This window comes from Aotus nancymaae, unplaced genomic scaffold (genome assembly GCF_030222135.1).
Source record: "Aotus nancymaae isolate 86718 unplaced genomic scaffold, 86718_ANA_hifiasm-v0.15.2.pri h1tg000075l, whole genome shotgun sequence".
Lineage (NCBI taxonomy): Eukaryota > Metazoa > Chordata > Mammalia > Primates > Aotidae > Aotus > Aotus nancymaae.
This window is the reverse complement of record NW_026988490.1, coordinates 488273-507822: the sequence shown is the minus strand read 5'-3', so window position 1 is coordinate 507822 and position 19550 is coordinate 488273. Positions and strand designations below refer to the sequence as shown.

General features: G+C 36.7%; 1 protein-coding gene across 8 annotated transcripts in view; it reads right to left on the bottom strand.

The window, feature by feature from the left end:
• The window catches only part of SNURF (SNRPN upstream open reading frame), a 267460-nt gene that overhangs the window by 217617 nt on the left and 30293 nt on the right, over positions 1–19550 (bottom strand). For 7 of the 8 annotated variants that reach the window (XR_010339204.1, XR_010339200.1, XR_010339202.1 and 4 more), the window contains exon 6: positions 11029–11118. The gene's annotated coding sequence lies outside the window, so the exon portion shown is untranslated. Of the gene's footprint in view, positions 1–10545; positions 10620–11028; positions 11119–19550 lie in introns of those variants that run through there. The other variant, XR_010339207.1, reaches the window with a different exon arrangement.

Here is a 19550-nt window from a genome sequence, read left to right as displayed (position 1 = left end):
CGGAACCACAAAACCAACTCTGGTAATATGACAAAACAAGGTTCTTTAACAACCCCCTAAAAAAATCACACTAGCTCTCCAGCAATGGATCCAAACCAAGAAGAAATCCTTGATCTACCTGAAAAAGAATTCAGAAGATTAGTTATTAAGCTAATCAGGGAAGCACCAGAAAAAGGTGAAGCCTAATGAAAGGAAACAATAATAATAATAATAAAGATTTTATTATTTTTTATTAGTGAAGGGAGAAATATTCCATGAAATAGTATAAATAAAAGCAAAATCAAAACCAATGGACACACATAAATGTGATACACCACATAAACATAATCAAAAACAAAAATCACACGATCATCTCAATAGATGTAGAAAAAGTATTTGACAAATTCCAGCATCCCTTTGTGATTAAAACTCTCAGCAAAATTGGCATAAAAGAGACATGCCTCAATGTAATAAAAGTCATCTACAACAAACCCACAGCCAATATAATACTGAATGAAGAAAAGTTGAAAGCATTCCCTGTGAGAACAAGTGCAAGACAAGGTTTATGCCCACTCTCACCACTTCTCTTCAACATAGTACTGGAAGTCCCAGCCAGAGCAATCATCAAGAGAAATAAATAAAGGGCATCCAAATTGGAAAAGAGGAAGTCAAACTGTTTGCTGATGATATGATTGTTTACCTAGAAAATCCTAAAGACTCCTCCAGAAAGCTCCTAAAACTGATAATTCAGTGAAGTTTCCAGATACAAAATTAATGTACATAAATCAGTAGCTCTTCTATACACCAACAGTGACCAAACTGAGAATGAAATCAAGAACTCAACCCCTTTTACAATAGCTGAAAAAAATTAAAATACTTAGGAATATACCTAACTAATGAGGTGAAAGACCTCTACAAGTATAACTACTTAACACTGCTGAAATAAATCATAGACAACACAAACAAATGGAAACACATCCCGTTCTCATTGATAGGTAGAATCAACACTGTGAAAATGACCATACTGCCAAAAGCAATCTACAAATTCATCACAATTCCCATAAAAATACCATGATCATTCCTCATAGAAAAAACAATCCTAAAATTCATGTGGAATCAAATTAGAGCCTGCACAGCCAAAACAAGACTAAGCAAAAAGAACAAATGTGGAGGCATCACATTATCTGATTTCAAACTATACTATAAGGACATAGTTATTGAAACAGCATGGCACTGGCATAAAAACAGGCATGTAGATCAAAGGAACAGAATAGAGGACCCAGAAATAAACCTAATACTTACAGCCAATTGACCTTGGACAAAGCAAACAAAAACATAAAGTGGAGAAAGGACATCCTATTCAACAAACAGTGCTGGGATAATTGGCAAACCACATATAGGATAATTAAACTGGATCCTCATCTCTCACCTTATGTAAAAATTAACTGAAGATGAATCATGGACTTAAATCTAAGACATGAAACTATAAAAATTCTAGACAATAACATTGAAAAAACCCTTCCAGACATTGGCTTAGGCAAGGATTTCTTGACAAAGAACTCAAAAGCAAAGGCAATAAAAACAAAGATAAATAGCTGTGACTTAATAAAACTAAAGAGCTTTTGCATGGCAAAAGGAACAGTTAGCAGAGTAAACAGACAACTCACAGAGTGGGAGAATGTCTTCATAATCTATACATCTGACAAAGGACTAATAACCAGAATCTACAACAAACTCAAACAAATTACCAGAAAAAAAATCCCATCAAAAAGTGGGCTAAGGACATGAATAGATAATTCTCAAAAGAAGATATACAAATGACCAAGAAACATATTAAAAAATGCTCAGTATCACTAATGATCAGGAAGATGTAAATCAAAACTGCAATGTGATACCACCTTACTTTTGCAAGAATGCCCATAATCAAAAAATCAAAATTAATTGATGTTGGCATGGATGCAGTGAATAGGGAAAACTTCTACACTCCTGGTGGGAATGTAAACTAGTACAGCCACTATGGAAAACAGTGTGGAGGTTTCTTAAAGAGCTAAAACTAGAACCTCCATTTGATCCAGCAATGGCACTACTGGGTATCTACCTAGAAGAAAAGAAATCATCATATAAAGATACTTGCACATGTATGTTTATAGCAGCACAATTTGCAATTGCAAAAATAAGGAACCTACCCAAATGTCCATCAGTTAAAAAGTGGATAAAGAAACTATGGTATATATAAATGATGGAATACTACTCAGCCAGAAAAAGGAATGAATTAATGGCATTTGCAGCGACCTGGATGAGTTTGGAGACTATTATTCTAAATGAAGTAAGTCAGGAATGGAAAACCAAACATCATATGTTCTCACTCAAAAGTGGGAGTTAAGCTATGAGGATACACTAGCATAAGAATGACACAATAGACTTTGGGGACTCAGGGCAAAAGAATGGGAAGGGGATTAGGGATAAAAGACTACCAATTGAGTGCAGTGTATACTGCTTGGTTGATGGGTGCACCAAAATCTCAAAAATCACCAATAAAGAACTTACTCATGTAACCAAACACCACCTGTTCCCCAATAACCCATAGAAATAATTTTAAAAATGAACAAAAAAAAACCCAGATTCAGTAATCTTTCAGCATAATGAATGAAAATTAATTATATTCCTATATAATAGCAACAAACCTAAAAATAAAACAAAAAAATCAAAATTTTATGAAAAGGAGTATGTTTAGAAGTAAATTTAACATAAATAAATGTAAGATATTTACCATAAACCCCATAAAATATAGTAAAATAAATCCTGCAAATGTAAAAATTATTATCTGCTTATTGATCAGAAGGCTTAATATGTTCAAAATGTCAATAATTTCCAAATGGATCTACAAAATCCATACAATTCCTATAAGCATCTTAGCTTACATCTTTTTGTTATTTTCTGCATTAATTGGCAAGCTGATGAAAAAATTCACATGGAAATGCCAATGCTTGAGATCAGCTGAAAAATATCTTAAAAATAAAAACAAATTTGGAGTACCAGACATAATTCTGGATTTCAAAACTTTCTACAAAGTGATAATAATCAAGATGCAGTACTGGTATAAGGATAGACATATATGTAAATGGAATAGAGCTGAGTATCCAAAATTAATCCTTATAGTTATGGTAAAGTGATTTTTACAAGCTTGCCACGTTAATTCAAATGAGAACATATTTTTCATGAATCTTCTGGGTCAACTGGATATTTACATGCAAGTTGCCTGCTCCCTCAAACCAATCCAAAACTGACATAAATAAATCATAGACCTAAATGTAAAACTAAAATGACTAATCCCATAGAATAGAAATAGGCATATATTTTCATCACCTTGGGTGAAACAATTGTTTCTAACATATAACACTAATACAAGCAACAGGAAAAAAATAATTAATTGAATTTAACCAGAATCAAATACTTCTGTGATTCAAAGTACATCATCATGATAACTGAAGAAATGAGAGAAATGTCAGCAAACTATATAGATGATGGAGTATACATTCCAGGCTATATAAAACATTCTTACAACTCAAAAATACAAAGGGACATTTCTTAAAGTGGATCTATTGTGTGAATAGACATTTCCACAAAGAAGTTACACAAATGTCAATAAGCACTGAATATATCCTCAATACCTTTAGCTTTTAGTAACATGCAAATTTAAAGGACGAAGAGATAAACTTCTCCAATCTTAAAGTCATATTGTTAAGTGAAAGAAGCCAGGTTGAAAAGAGGACATACTGTGTAATTTCATTTATAGTACATTATAGAAAAGAGGAAATTAAGAGATATGAAAAACATTACTTTGGGAAGCTGAGTCAGCTGGATTGTTTGAGTCCAGGAGTGCTAGACCAGCTTGGGTAACATGATGAGACTTCATCTCTATTAAAAATACAAAAATTAGCTGGGTATGGTGGCGTGAACCAGTAGTCCCAGTTACTCAAGAGGCTTAGGTGAGAGGATAATTTGAGTACAGGAGACAACGGTTGAGCTGAGCCAAGATTGTGCTACTGCACTCCAACCTGGGTGACAGAGTGAGATCCTATCTCTATTTTAAAAAAAGAAGGTGGGGCGAGGTGGCTCATGCCTGTAATCCCCACACTTTGGGAGGCTGAGGCAGGCAGATCATGAGGTCAAGAGATCGAGACCATCCTAGCCAACATGGTGAAACCCCATCTCTACTAAAAATACAAAAATTAGCTGGGCCTGGTGGCCCGTGCCTGTAGTCCCAGCTACTCGGGAGGCTGAGGCAGGAGAATTGCTTGAAGCAGGAGGCGGAGGTTGCAGTAAGCTGAGATTGCACCACTGTACTCCAGCTTGGCACCTGGCGACAGACCAAGATTCTGTCTCAAAAAAAAAGAAAAGACAAAGAAAAAAAAAAACCATAAATGGTCACTAAGGGCTTGATAGGGAAAGGTGTACTATCTGAAGTTCAGGGAACTTTTTTAGGAAAATGAAATTATTCAACAAGATACTGCAATTGTGGTTAAGTGATACTATTTTTCAATTGCTACAGGATATACTAACATAAAGAATGAACCTTGTGGCTCACGCCTGTAATCCCAGCACTTTGGGAGGCCGAGGCGGGTGGATCACGAGGTCAAGAGATCGAGACCATCCTGGTCAACATGGTGAAACCCCGTCTCTACTAATACAAAAAAAAAAATTAGCTGGGCACGGTGGCGCGTGCCTGTAATCCCAGCTACTCAGGAGGCTGAGGCAGGAGAATTGCCTGAACCCAGGAGGCGGAGGTTGCGGTGAGCCGAGATCGCGCCATTGCACTCCAGCCTGGGTATCAAGAGCGAAACTCCGTCTCAAAAAAAAAAAAAAAAAAAAGAATGAATCTTAATTCATGCAAATTTAAGACATTATATAATAGATGGGGAAATCACAGAAACAATGCAGAAAAAATAATGTAAATACATAACAAATTATGAAAAATCCTCATGAAAGGGAGTTGAGAAAAGAGGCTGACCTAAGTGTCTTACCAAAGAAGTGAAGATTCTAAATTATGAAGGAGTTGTCCATGGCTTTGTAGTTTACTTGGTACAGATGTTTGGGAGATATGGGTTCCCAATTCTGAAACCAGTGTTCATGTAATTTAGGACCCACTGATTACATAAAGGAGGGCAACTGTCTCACTGTTAGACTGGGAGGTTACATACAGTAGTGGGAATGGGTGAAGAGATTCATATTTACTAGATTAGATTCATGTGGTATTGTAGCCATGAGTAGGAAGTCATGCTAAACTTTACACAGATATATATGGATGGTATGGTTCGGCTGTGTCCTCACCCAACTCTCATCTTGAACTATAGTTCCCATAATCCCTACATGTCATGGGAGGGACCCTGTGGGAGGTAATTGAATCACAGGGGCAGTTTCTCCATGCTGTACTCATAATAATGAGTGAGTCTCATGAGATGTGATTGTTTTATAAGCACCTGGCATTTCTGCCTGTTGGCACTTATTCTCTCTCCTGCCACCCTGTGAAGAGGTGCCTTCTGCCATGATTGTAAGTTTCCTAATGTTTCCAACCCATAACTCACAAGTTGAACTGTGAATCAATTAAACCTCCATCTGGAGTACCCTGTTGTGCCAGTGAGTAAAATAATGCTAGACAACAACACAAACCAACCAAACAAAATCAGACAGCAACAGTGTGGGTAACTTAAAATGATGCAGTAGCCAACTGAAGTATCTTCCAGTGACCAACATGGAAATGAGTTTAGAACAAAATAAACCAACAGAAGTACAGAGTAAAATAAATACATATGATATAACATAATAATCCATGTTATGAATAATTGAACAAATATACTATTTGATGGAGAAAGATAAATTTGGTAAATAAATAAAAAGTGTATTTCTATAAAATCTGCCTATAAGCAGGTAGAACGTAATTCCCCACTTCTGAAGCATATGCTGTGCATAGTGACTATTTTTCAAAAAGCACAACACAAAGGGGAAGATAGATAATTTTATAGAGAAACCTGACCTAAACGTCCTCATCTGGGTGATTAAATTAACATTAAGAGTGATAAAGCATGTTGGTAATATATACCTTTGGTATAATGTCATGGAAATATAACTTACTCTGGGGTCTTAATCCCCAAAGCCCACAATGACAGCCTAATTATGACAAAAAACATCAGAGATAGCCCAGGTGAGAGATCCCAATGTCACCAAAACAAGGTAAGTATGAGAAACTGGCAAAAGAACCCTAAGGAGAAAGAACAGCTAAATATGATCTGGGAGCCTGGATGGGAACCCAGAACATAAAATGGACATTAAGTGAAAAAGAGGACCTTTGATTAATTATGGATGTTGGTGAATGATAATGTGTAATATTGGTCCATTAATTGTGATAGTGTCCCAACCAATGTAATGGTTTGATCAGAGGGACACTGTGTGTTGGGTATACATTAACTCTCCATGCTTCTAACTATTCTGTGAATTCAAAACCATTCTTAAAAAAAAAAGTTTACTTTTAAAATTCACTGTTGAACTTAATGTGACAAATATTGTCAACACTGTTGATGCCCCATGTCTGAATCACTTTTTTACTCTAGTAAAGTTTATTATTATTTTCAATTTTCTTTTTGCTATTCCCAAATTTTTCCTTATTAGTGTTTTTCTACAAATTTGCATTTGTAAATAATATCTTATTCAGCATTTCTTGCTTTCATACTTAGATAATTCTATGTTTATAACTATATTTCTCATCAAATTATAATAAACTTCCAGGCAAATAAAGAATGTGATATATCATACAAATGTCAAGGTCATGCAAAATGAGTGAAACCTGGGAAAGTGTTGCAGGTTGGACAGGACCTAATATGACTGGTAGATTCCAAGATGGTGGGCAATGTTCCTCCCATCTTTGTGTACACATCTTGTATTCCAGTCCTTTCTCTGTGTGAGTAGTCAGATACTCTGATTGCTTTGATAGAATATTACAAGGTGATGGGATGTCATTTGAGGGATTATGCTGCATATAACTGTGATTTCTGTCTTCCTGCAAACTCTCTCCCTTGGTGGTTTTGATAAAGCCTTCTGCCATGAGGGAGATGCCAGCATGAGTAGAAACTGAGTGAAGTCTGAGTCTAACAGTCAGCAAGGAACTGAGGCCCTTCATCCAACTGCCTGGCCTAGACTTTGCAATTTACACTTACAACTAATCCAAGTCTCCTTTCAAATAACAGTATATCACGTTTGAGGTAATGTGACTACCTCATAATAACAAAATAATGCTAATTATTTCCTCCTGCTTCTTGCATGTTTCCTGTCATTCATTTCACATATATAGTACATATTACCCATATTCATATATATCCAGCTTGCAAGCAACCTATCCTGGGACTTCTTAACTTCCATAATCATGTAAGCCAACCCCCAACAAGTCCTCTTTTCTCTCTATATATATTCTTCTCTATCTATCTATCTACATTGTATTCATTCTATCTTTCTAGAAAACCATGGTTAATATACTAATAAATGCTTCAGCTCACTGGTTGCTCATTCTGCCTCTCTCTTTGCTCCACCCACCTGCTGGATGTGAGTGTGTGTCCAGGACAGCTCTACACTTCCCACTGACTCACTGAAGAATGCTGCTCTCTTCTTGCTGGGATCTGTGAATAATGAACTGCTTCTGTTATTTCATGAATTTTGTTGAGTTGCCTTCTCTGTGTCTTTCCTGACCAACATACCTGGACCTAATTTTCCCATTCGGAGTTATCCTAGAGAGTGGTTCTCTTGGTAGGAATAAACTGGATATATGTCAGACAAAAGCCACAAGGGCATCTGGTAATAAAAAAAATATGTGAGAAGGAAACCTGGTCACAAGGCGAATACTGAGGCATTAGGCCATTGCCAGTATAGAGAAATACGCCATGGAAAGAACTTTGTACATATCTTGGGGAGAAATCCCTGAAGGCCCATTGGATAGGGCTGTTTTGTAATTGCTGGCAGAGAGGGATGTCAAAAGCACACAGCCAAGAGTTACATGAAAGTGTGCACCGGAGTGGTAGCTCTCTAAAGACACAGAAATCTGTTATCTTGATAATCCCTGCCCTAATGGTCCCTATAAACTTAATTCCATAAGGAATTTTTCAATTTGGAACTTTTTTTCTTTTTTTTTTGAGACAGATTCTCACTCTGTCACCAGGCTGGAGTTTAGTGGCGTGATCTCAGCTCACTGCAACCTACACCTCCCAGGTTTAAGTGATTCTCCTGCCTCAGCCTCCCAAGTAGCTGGGACTACAGGCTCACACCACCAAGCCCAGCTAATACTTGTATTTTTAGTAGAGACAGGTTTTCACCATGTTGGTCAGGATGGTCTTATCTCCTGACCTTGTGATCCAGCCACCTTGGCCTCCCAAAATGCTGGGATTACAGGTGTGAGCCATTGTGCCTGGCCAATCCAGAACATTTTTATATTTCCTTTCCTTCTTAATCATTCTTCTTTTTAATCATTTGAGTAATTATCATACAAATCACTTTATGATTAGTCACTGCAGATGGAGATGCATTTAGGTTTTATAAAATGTTTTGCTCTGCTCAGTTGTTTCTTTGGTCAAATGTATTTTGAGGTACCTGGAAGAAAAATAATGGGCTTTTGTGTTCCCCAAAGAACAGAGTGAATAAAGAAACTTATCTAATTTATAATTTGAAATGTTGAGAGGATTTCTACCCAGAATTTCAGATTCCAGGGACACTAACTTAAGGTAACAATAAGTCTTTGCTTTGCCCTTTCCCTGTAGTAGCCTAGGCAGGCAGGCAGGCAGGCAGGCAGGCAGGCAGGCAGGCAGGCAGGCAGGCAGGCAGGCAGATAGATACAAGTCCCGATCTAAAGTATATGAGCAATGTCTCCACTGAACTCTAGCCTGTTTTCAGGATATAGTGTGGAGATAGGGGAGTGAGTTCTTGCCTCATGATGTGGTCTAAGACTATGGGATGTTTGCAATAAGTATTTCAGAGAATTCTGGTGGCCAGGCCAACCTGTCTAAAATCTCATAGGTAGTTTAGGTAGTTTACCAGGTTTTGGGAAATCATATCTCCCATGCTATCAGAGAGTGTGCTTGGGGAAGCACTGCTCAGCACTGTGACTTCTATCCTGTGACATTATGTCATACAGTTTTGAGTCTGTCACCTGCTACCTCTCAACCAGAGGACTCAGAGTTCAACGACCCTCAATTTGCATTATGAAATAAGACCCTCCTTGTCTACATCCACTTCTGTCTCCAACATGGCCTGAAACTCTACCTCATTCCCCCTGAATATTTGGGGGAAGAATGCTATTTGTGAGTACATCATGATAACTACAATTTATGCATTGAAATTAAATGAAAAAAGGTTTAATAAGTAACTTAGCATATAATCACTCTTGTTATAATGAATTGGCATGAATAACCTGTTATTTTTAAATAAGAAATTTATATTAGGCCACCCTTTTTCATGGAGTCCAGTGTGATCTTCAAGGGATGAGAGGGTCTCTTGAATTACAAATGCCCAGAGTAACAGCAACTAATTATCTGCTATCCTAATCTCAAAGATAAGAAATGTGGTCCAGGTCAGCTGCATCTCTCACTCCAGGTCTCCAGGCTACAGGAACTCGTTTTCTCACTGAAGCACTGAAGCCATGCATGTAAAGCAGAGGATATACCCCACCGCTATGGACCATAAAAGCAAGAGTCTTAACTTTGTGGATGTCTATTGTATGCTTATAGGCTGGGTTCCTATAAACAACCATGCTGTTAACTGGAAGAGTGCTGTGTCTTGTGCAGGGAGCTGGGTACACATAAGTGGACAGTCCTCTCTGTTGTTGGATTCCTTGTTTATCCAGCATACACGGAGAGTCATCATTCAGCCTGTGTCCAATTCTCTTATCTTAGCAAGGTGGGTTATAGATATGATATATCATGTTGTTACTTTGCTGTTTTTAACAGGTACTCTCTAGCTCTGTTCTTCACATTCCAAATCAAATACATGCCTTCACCTTTAAAAATCTGCTTACTAAAATTCCATTTCTACTGTGTAAGCAAGGGCTGGCCTAAATATACATGTTGATAAACTCTTTTTTGGTATCATAGTAACCTGGTATCATGAAGGTAACTATTCTGTGGCTTTGGGGCTTGATAATTGGTAATATAATTTCAAGGTAATTGTCCACAGAATATAAGGTACGAAAGAATTCTTGATGGTGTCTGGGCAATGAGTATGACTTAATTACCAATGAGATTTTCAAAACCTTGAAGGAATGTTTGTCTTTTCAAAATGTGAAAAGTGAAACTCTGTATGCTCTATACCATTCATAAGCTCTCAAAAAGCAAAAATATGATTTATATTCCCTGGCACTGACATCTGTCAATCTTGGCTGGTAATTTTCAGAAGGCATATACTCCAAAAAAGCTTTGTTGGGGTTATCAGAAACATTGCCAAATGGTATCAAATGGGGCTTTCTGAAACAGGTGAAGCAGAAATGGGCATAAGTTTAAAGGCATGGCTACTCACACTGAATCTGGTGACTGGGTAATGGAGAGTGTGACGGCAAGAAGAGAGTTCCTGGAGCTTGATGGTGCCTTCCTGAAGCAGGTGCTCCTGCGCTGAAGTTGGGGACTATAAGGGAAGCTGCTTTGCCTTTCTCTCTCCACACATTCATTCATCCTTTGAAGTTAAGGTTTTTTTTTTTAATGTCTGTGTTGTTTTTATAATAGCAAGATAATGATGTTTTAAAATTATATTCAATTATTTTAGATGTATTGAAAATGGCAAAGATAATTCATACCTGAAGTATAGGCTTGTTCAGATTTTACCAGGTTTCCACTAATGTCATTTATTCCATGACCTAATCCAGGATTCCACATGACATTTACTACCAGGTTTATTCCTTATTTCTTGCTAAACAACAAATTACTTCATAGCTTTGTAGCCAAAGCAATGCACACATTACTCACAGTCTTTCTGGATCAGAAACCCAATGTAGATGATGCCTAAGGCAAAGGTCTCACTTACAGGGTCATCTGGGGAAGGACCCATGTCCAAGCTCCTGTTGGTTACTGGATGTCTGGTTCAAGGTTTCTTCATTGGTAAGTTATTTCAAGCCTTTAAGAAATAATAACAATCCTTCATAAACCTCTCGTCCAAGATACTAAAAATGACAGAAGAAATCACTGCCCAATTTATTCCATCAGGCAGTTTACCCTGATCCCACAACTAGACAAACACATTTTAGGAAAGGAGAATTATAGACTACCGTGGCTTATGATTATGGAGGGAAAAATCCTCAATAAAATAATACGAAAACAAGTCAGCAACATAAAACAGGACTACAGGCTAGAATTGAGGACATTTATCTCAACATCAAAAGTTTGGTAAAACACATTAAAACAATGAGTAAAATATAGTATATTAATGGAATAAAGAGCAAAAAAACTCCAGCAGGATCACTTCCAAAGTTACAGAATAAGCATTTGACCAGCCTCACTACTTCTTGCTTACTTCCCAATAAATTCCTTTCCTCTCTCAATCTGAAGAGAATTTGAACTTTAAAATCAATGGTTTTTTTTTTTTTTTTTTTGCTCTCTTTTATTCTCAGGACAGGATGTGAACTCTGACTTTTCCCTCAGCCTCTTTTCCTGCCTCACATTCCCAAATCTTTGAAAAATCATCTCATGGACCCTGCTGCTTCTGTCTCCTCTGTGCTACTTTTGTCATTCTATTACAGATGGTTTCATTCTCTTAAACTAAAAAGAAAATCCTGCTCAGCATGTTTCAGGCCTGTTAATATGGCTCCTTTGATAAATATTTCCAAATATTTATTTACTGTATTTCATACATTTTAAAATGTTTCTTTTTTTCTTTTTCAAGTTTTATCACAATCATTGTAAACCATGAGAAAGCACGATATGGCTTTAACTGTCTATACATAGAGGTAACATATCTTGAAATCTGCTATCACATTCTGCTAAGATCATCTGAATCAAAATAGAATGGGTGTCAATAGGAAATGTGAAGATCACAGACAATGGTGCAGCCTTTTATTAAATGCTTCATTGCATAAGTCTTCATGCAACAGGGTGATATTAATGTATCTATGACTCTGGGTCAAAATCTAATTCAGAAAAATCAAACATAATATCAAGATATATATGAATCAGTCTATGAATTAATATTGATATTGTTTTCATTTGAAAGCATAAAACTCATGCTTTCAAAATCCCAAAAGGCTTTATAATAAGTATCAATAAGTTTATTATGTGTATAATAGTTAATTGACAGAGATATTACCCTTTCTTTAAGATCCTTCTTAAATCTTTGATTCATTGACATATAATAGATTCCCCACCACAAGACTTCTACAGACACTGTGCACTGGCCAATTGTGATCTTCCATTTAGCGATACCAAAAGAAAATTCATGTGTTTGTCTTTTTCTGTATTAGACTAAATTTTTTTCTTATTCACCATAATATTGTTAACTAGAACCATATGGACCCGATACAGTAATGATTGAGCAATGGCAGTATAAGTGAAACAAGGTGCTATCAAAAAAACCCTGTATGTATTGGATATTATATTTGAATAAAACACTCAAACCATCCTTTTTATTTGCTCTTATACCACCACAGTAACAACCATCAACACAAAAGGCTTCTGTGAATACTTGTGTGGGGCTTCCTACCCACTTCCAAGAGAGCAACTAATTCTGCAGCTGCTACGAGGTGTCCTCCATATCAATTCCAGCACTACCTACCTGGACACAGTATATGATTCCACAGGTTGATAGGGCAGTCTATAAGACTGTCCCATCCCTTCAGACACCAGTCACAAGTCTGGAACTCAAGAACTTCTGACCAACAGGCTTCAAGTTGGGGTTCCCATAACCTATTCTGTAGGTTTGATTAATTTTCTTGGGCAGCTCATAAAACTCAGGGAAACACTTATATTTAACAATTTATTATAAAGGATATAGCAAAAGATACAGATGAAGAGATTCATGGGGAATGGTAGGGGACAGCAAGCATGGAGCTCTTTGCTCCTTCTGTTTGCACCACCTTCCGGGAACCTCCATGTATTTGGTTCTCCAGAAGCTCCCTGAATCCAGTCCTCATGAATTTTTATGGAAGCTTCATGACATCAGCATTTATTACCTAGAGTAAGAGGTGGGACCACTCTGGAATGAGGGTCTTATGACTTATTAACAGAAAGGCAAGCTAAGACAAGAATTCTGCTTTGGAGAAGGTGAAAGGAATGCATGAGAAGGTCAGAGAGATTTTGTTTCCTGATGTCTGATTCTGAGCCCTAACACATCTAACATTATAACACAATGCTGTAACAAGGGCTATGGCATCATAAGCCAGGAAATGTGCATGAAAATCAAAATATGACTTTACTTATTTATGTATATATATCACAGGTTATCACATGGAAAAACAAAAAAATGAAGAAATATGAAACAATTGCTTCCAAGACAATGAACATGAAGCAATGAAGGACAGTGATACCTGAGCGATGTAAAACACTGATGTGAGGGTTACTCTTGCCACAGGCTTTGCTTTGGGAGAGTTTCCATGGTGTGGTGCAGTACAATTTTGGAAGACCCCTGAGTTGAGAAGATGGAACTGAGAGTCTAGAGAACAAGGTGGCTGAATTTCATGAAGCCATTCTCCATGTTCAGTGGTAAGAACAGAAGAGAATATTCTTGCCAACACCCACGCAGGCTGAGCAGTGTTGCTCTCATTACTCCACTGAGATGTGGGTCACAGAAGTACAGGAGCCATACAGAAATAATGGTATATACACAAAGAGAAGCCATTTGAATGAACTTGTTTTTCAATCCTTTCATTGTATTCCTGCCTGCAAAAAGAAGCCTTGACATAACACAACCATCTTGTAATAAGCCCTAGGATGACAGGATATGCCAAATTACTGAGCATATGCCTGTAGTAAATGCCACATATAAATAAGTGTATCCACCCTATGTGGATGGCAACCTGCTTTTCCTCAGTTATCTTGTCACTTGTATCTACTATATTATACAATAATGTAGGTAGATCTTTCTACTTATAAAAGCAGAACACAATTATCAACACAAGAATGAGAAACCAATAAAGACATTCACCTCTATTTGTTTCCCTAAACATCTTCAGTTCCTTTAAACTTGGGAAGTGATTTGTTTCTCTTCTTCTCTACATAAATGTCACAGTCTAAGTAGTTGGCATGGAAGATAGGATTGCTCTTTGTATGCAGAGAAATTAAGGTAAACAGTGCCAGGTTGTAATACAGTAAATGAGAAGATTTTTTTAAACCTATAGTTGGCATTGAATCTCTCTGTGTACAGTACTAAAGACCAAAGACCCTGGCTCTAGCTATACCTGGCAAAACCAATGCTCATCTATTAATTTGACATATGTAACCATAAATATAATGGTTTTACACTGTGGTTGTATGAAAAAAAATTTCGTGGGCCCCTTCAAGCTGGGAACTGCTCATGGCAAATATGACTCCCATTCTATTCAAAGTCATCTCTGTGCTCAGAGACAGATGCATATTCCAATTGCCTCATTTGGAAAGACTTATCAGAAACTCAAAAGAATGCACACATTTGTCTCTCACCAACCTGTGACCTAGAAGCCCCTGATAGGCATAGGGTGGGGTTTGCTTTGCATTGTCCCCACCTTTCTGGATGGAACCAATGTACCTCTTACATATATTGATTGATGTCCCATGTCTCCCTAAAATGTATAAAATTAAGCTGTGCCCCAATCACCTTGGGCACATGTTGTCAGAACTTCCTGAGGTTATGTCATGGAAGTGTCCTCAACCTTGGCAAAATAAACTTTCTAAATTAACTGAGACCTGTCTCAGATTTTCTGGGTTCACATTTTGGTATCCACAGGGTGATTCTGAGTGGAGATGCCCCTGATCTTTGACAAATCTCCTATCGGTACTCAGTGATCCTACTGCTGGGTTTTTTTGGTTGTCGTTTGTTCCCATGTGAAGTTGTGTTTAAGGACCCTAATTCTAGTTTGGATATGCATTCTAAAGGGTCGTCTCTATTGCTTTTCCTCCCAAATTTAATCTTAGTTTGGGTTGTCTGTGTGTAGTTTTGTGAAGAACTAAATTGTTGTTTTTAAATGTTAATGAGAGACTGAGTTTTCTCAGCTCCAAAGAAAAAGGGTAGTTTTCCTCCTCCCAGCTGAAAGGTGCCCCTAGGTAGCTGGGGGCCTCATAGGAGTGTCTGGGGGATCTACCCCCTTTGACATGCTCTGCAGCTGCCCTGCAGGAAAATCTCCATCAAAACTTAATTTTAACAATGGCTTGTCCAGGAAACATATCTAATGGCTGATCATCCAGTGTTTTGAGCCCTCTCTGAAGTCACAGACCTTGGGAGAGAGAAACTGAGACATGTAAAAGGGTGGAAACAACTCAGTGGTGACACACTGTGGAGTACTGCCCACAAGCAGCACATATTGATCCACCACATAAAAACCCTAGACCACAGCTGTTCCTCCTTTTTTTTTTTTTTTTTTTTTTTTTTTTTGAGACGGAGTTTCGCTCTTGATACCCAGGCTGGAGCGCAATGGCGCGATCTCGGCTCACCGCAATCTCCGCCTCCTGGGTTCAGGCAATTCTCCTGCCTCAGCCTCCTGAGTAGCTGGGATTACAGGCACGCGCCACCATGCCCAGCTAATTTTTTGTATTAGTAGAGACGGGGTTTCACCATGTTGACCAGGATGGTCTCGATCTCTTGACCTCGTGATCCACCCGCCTCGGCCTCCCAAAGTGCTGGGATTACAGGCTTGAGCCACCGCGCCCGGCCTGTTCCTCCTTTTAAGAAAAAAAGAAGTGGGGAAAAATATGAGTGAGAAGAAAACAAAGAGAATGACCTCCTTTTGGGTACTCGGTAGGTTTTATGGCACCTCTACCTGCCAAAGTTTATGTAAAATGAAAATAATATGGTGTTTGTACACATTTAGTTTAAGGAAAAAGAGCCCTAAGGCCAACTTGCAAACTATAGAGTTCTGAAGCCCTCTTTTTCTCTAATTTTTTAACTATAGAGTGCCTAAGTCATCTTCTTCTCTGTTTTTGCTTTTCTGCCTGCTCTAACTTTGCTGTTATTTTTCTATTAAGATAAAAACCACTGTTTCAATCCAACAAGTTCCTTTTGCAAGCCAGTTCCTTTTATATTTATCTCATGGCTAGTTCCTTTTGTGTTTATCTCATGGCTAGTAGTTCTGAAGTAAAAGCTATAGGATCTTTGTGTGTGTGTGCATGTGTGTGTATGTGTATATATTTGAAAGACCTTTATAATTTCTATAATCCAAACTTTTTCTCTCCACAATGTATAACGTAAATCTTCCTATTTGACTTTCACCTGAGTTGCTTCCTTAAATATGAAAATTTAAGGCTATTTTTCTAACAACTGCCCATGATTGTAAAACAGGTTATCAGGAATCTAAAAGTCTAAGATAGGGAAAAAAAGGTTTTTATGAGGCCGGGCACGCTGGCTCATGCCTGTAATCCCAGCACTTTGGGAGGCCGAGGTGGGTAGATCACGAGGTCAAGAGATGGAGACCATCCTGGCCAACACGGTGAAACCCTGTCTCTACTAAAAATACAAAAAATTAGCCGGGTGTGGTGGCACATGCCTGTGGTCCCAGCTACTTGGGAGGCTGAGGCGGAAGAATCATTTGAACCCAGGAGGCGGAGATTGCAGTGAGCCGAGATTGCGCCACTGTGGTCCAGCCTGATGACAGAGCAAGACTCCGTCTCAAAAAAAAAAGGTTTTTATGAATTTATAAAATGTACTTCTATCAGCATGCCTAATACCTCCACGTATTTATGTGTTATATACCCAATGCTTCACTACTACGAATATATATAAAAGAACTCTAATTAATTGGCTTAAAAAATAAAGCACTTAAATCAGATACTGAAAAATAAAAGACTAGTCAAATGTTTTATCAAGTTTATGTAACTTAAATAAAATCTTTAATAAATAAGCTAGCTTTAAAATTATTGGTAATTATTAGAAATGTCTTAAGAATTTCCAGAATACATTTTTGTTTGCATTTATTAATCAAGCAATATCATACTTCTTCCTGTCAAATACTACAAGGTGTCAATATTTGGCACAAGTGTTACAAAACTATAAATTCAGTCCAAAAAGGATTGCTCTTTGCTTGTGTCATTTTTAATAAATAAGACATTGATATTGGTTTAATGAAAAGAGCTGCATCTTAAATTTAGTAAAATTACCATAACTTCTAATCTTGTGGCTTTAGACCCTCTAGTCCACAGGCAATAAGGAGGTTTGTTTTGGAAAAGGATTGCTATTGTCTTTATTTCAAAGCTAAACTATAAACCAAGTTCCTCCCTAAGTTAGTTTGGGATTTGCCCAGGAATGACAAGAACAGCTTTGAGGTTAAGAGCAAGATGGAGTCAATTAGATCAAAATTTTTTTCACTGTCTCAGTTATAATTTTGCAATGGCAGTTTCATAACTTTAAATCATGACTATCACAGTTTTCATAAATAAACTAGGTAAACAATTAAAATAGTTGGGTAAATGTAATGGGATAAATACTTGTAGACAAACTGGTCATAATTTAGAATATAAAGTTATATAAAATTAAATAATAGGTATTTCATTATTTGGGTATTTTCCTATAAATATATATTGGAGGAAAACATTATTGTTAAAAATAATGGGAGTGTCCTTGTTTTTTTTTAAAAAAAGATGAACAAGTTTTGTCTAATTCAAAGTTTATTTAAAAATTAGGTATAAAACAAGGCAAAAGGAACTAGAAAATAAAAAGAGATGTAAAAAAAGTTATAAAAATAATGAGATTTTTATAGTGGTCAAAAAGCTTAAAGACAAATAATTTTATATGAGAAAGAATCTGGTATGGAAAATTTAGTCCTAACATAAAATGACTGGTTGTTCAAGAAGGATGATATTCAGGAAAAACCAGAAAGTTCAAGCGTGTTATGAATGGTCAATGTAAGTCACAATAAGAGGATTTAAAAAAAACTTTAATATTATCAAGTTGTCATATTATTACTAAGTTTTGGTTTGCTTAGAAAAAAACTAAGATAAATATTTTTAAAATTAAGGTTATTACATCCATATATCTTTCTATATGTGCTTTTAAAGTCCTTGTGACATTGAGTTACAACAGGGCTTTGACTCTTGCGTCTAAAAAGGACAAGTCTTGTTAAATATTGGTTTAAAAATTGTTAAACACTGACAGCAATTAAAGCCTCATCCTCAGGCTCTGTAGAAGATGACAACCAAAATAACTGCATTACTGAGACACAGAGAAAGAAATTAAAGCTATTCAACTCTTCAAGGCCTAGGGACTATAGTGGAAGGAGTGGGTACATACATTTTAAGGGTCAATTTTGGAAAATAAAATAAGTTCAGTTTCTCTATAAATTAATCATTAATGTCAAAGGCACACTGATGCAAGACAATCATATGGGCCCCTGTGTCAGATTAACGAGGTTTTCTTGAAGCATTAACCAACTCCTCATTAAAGGTTATAAAAGGCTTATGGACACGATTAAAATTTTGTAGATTGTTTATACAATTTTGAAAGATAAATTTAATTGACTTCATCCTATTTTTATTAGGGCTTATTGTTTGGAAAATTAAGTCTTCTCTCTCAAATAATAAAAGTTTTCACCTTTCAAAAAAATCCTTGAGTAATCACTTTAGTTACATGAATGACTTATTTTGCAATGACCTGTAATCCTGTTTTGTGATATCAAGTGTTTAAAACATTTGGTATTTGACAAACTTTCCAAAATCAAATAATAAATTATGTGTTTTCCTGACCTAATTAATTCTTTAAGATATAGGTTCACTGAAGTTGAAAAAATAACGTGACTTGGCTTATTTGGTACAAAAATTATACAGGAAACACTGTCAAATATGAAATGATATTGGGTTTTCATTAGGTTATATTTGTATAAATATGTTATTGGTATATGTTCCAAAATTATGGGAAGCTCCTATAATTCTGATATAACTTAGTGTATATTATCAGCAATAATCATAATTGTTATGTTAAAATTTTTGTGTGCCACAGAGGTAACAAATTTCCTTGTCAACCATGTCTTTGACTATGGCTACCCTAAAACTTTTTGTCATCCACAGATAATTGTTTTTTGTTTTGGTCCTCTTTATAGGGGTGGTTTTATAATCAAATTATAGCTGATAATAAAACCACCCCTATAATTTTATAGCTGATTATAAAACAACCCCTATAAAGTTATCAGAAATGCAGGCTTCTGATAACTTTGGAGATTGATATCAGAAGAGAGGAAAAACATTCAGGACTCGTGGAAAACTAAAATGTTCATTACTCTCAAGCATAACAGGAAATAACTGTATGGACAGAACTAATCTTTTTGACTTTTTGCTTAAAATATTTGCTGATCCTCCATTTTATTTTTCAGAGTCTTTTTTTTTTTTTTTAGACCGAGTCTCACTTTGTTGCCAGGTGCCAGGCTGGAGTGCAGTGGCACA